This window comes from Agelaius phoeniceus, chromosome 7, assembly GCF_051311805.1.
Source record: "Agelaius phoeniceus isolate bAgePho1 chromosome 7, bAgePho1.hap1, whole genome shotgun sequence".
In the NCBI taxonomy this organism is placed as follows: Eukaryota; Metazoa; Chordata; class Aves; order Passeriformes; family Icteridae; genus Agelaius; species Agelaius phoeniceus.
The window spans coordinates 1,586,019-1,587,328 of NC_135271.1; the positions used below are offsets into that span (position 1 = coordinate 1,586,019).

A 1,310-nucleotide genomic window follows, 5' to 3' on the forward strand; every position below is an offset into this window, starting at 1 on the left:
GTGTGGGCCGCAGGAAGGCGTGCGCGGCAGCCGCAGGGGCGCTTCTCCCCGCCCGGTCTCTGCGTGCAAACGGGGAGAGCGGGTGTTGCCCCCCAGCTCAGTGCCGTACCGCCTTCTGCCAGGCGCGTGCCCGGGGCAAGGGGCCCCAGTGGGGCGATGTGGCGGCGGCGATCCCGGGAGTGCGGCTCCAGCGGCGGCCGGTTCTGCCATCCAGCAGGCCTCAGGCGCTGGCAACGCTGGCTCAGGTCTTGGTGGCGCCCGCCTCTGGGGCGGCCACGAAGCGCATCCGCCGGTCGCTCGCCCGCCCGGTGGGGGAGCGGTCCCGCGGGAGGCGTGCCGGCGGGGGGCCGGTCGTTTTCGCATGCCCGTCTCGAGCCCGGGGGAAAGGCCGTGCAGTGGGGGAAGAGAAAAGCCAGCCGGGCAGCGGCGCAGCGGCGCTCTGCGAGGCCCGCTGTGTCGGGGCCGAGGGAGAGCCGGCATGTGCGGGGGCCGACAGCCGCCTGCCCCAAGCTGCGTGCCGTGTGTGTTGTGCATGTTGTCCGGTGAAAGCAAGAAGCACGCGGGCCGCCGTGTCCCCCGCATTCTCGCACGCGCCGCCTGGCCCTCCGCGCAGAGGCCGGGCTGAGCCCAGGCACCTGGGCTGCTTCCAAAGGACGGCGTTTGTGAGGTTGGTGTCTCCCCTCGCAGGGGAAGGCGGTCAGGGGTGCGGGCTCCCGCGCATCTTGGCTGGCCTTCGGAGAGTGGGTTGCTCCAGTGGTTTTTTTTCCTCCCCTTCCATTTTCTGTGAGCTCATACGGTCAAAGCCAGGCGCGTGCCCCCGCGTCCTCGGCGCCAGAGTAACAAAAAGGGGCCGCTCAGAGTGAGCAGTGCCCGAAAGGCAGAAAACTCTTAGTGGTGGATCACTCGGCTCGTGCGTCGATGAAGAACGCAGCTAGCTGCAAGAATTAATGTGAATTGCAGGACACATTGACCATTGAGCATTCGAAGGCACGTGCAGCCCCAGGTTCCTCCAGGGGCTACGCCTGTCTGAGAGTCGCTTGACGATCAATCGCCATCCAGGGACCACGGCGGCGGCATGGCTGGGGTCGCCTTGCAGGCCCGTCGCCTGTGGCGGGTGGCGGCGGTGACAGCCCGCAGGTGCCCGGAGGGAAGGCGGTCAGGGGTTTGGCGAGGGAAGCGTTTCCCTAGGCGGCCTTGATCCCTTCCCTGCGGCCCGGCGGGCGTCATCGTTGTCGCGGTCGTCGTCATCGTCATCGCCGCACAGGGCCTTCGTCCCCCTAAATGCAGACTCGGGGAGCGCTCCATTGCTC

At 68.6% G+C, this 1,310-nt stretch overlaps 1 non-coding gene across 1 annotated transcript; it reads left to right on the plus strand.

Annotated features, from left to right (window-relative positions):
- Positions 1-883: 883 nt before the first annotated feature.
- LOC129131519 (5.8S ribosomal RNA) lies at positions 884-1,036 on the plus strand. Its single transcript, XR_008535667.2, has one exon. It is a non-coding gene; the product is annotated as a 5.8S ribosomal RNA (ribosomal RNA).
- The last annotated feature ends 274 nt before the right edge of the window (positions 1,037-1,310 follow it).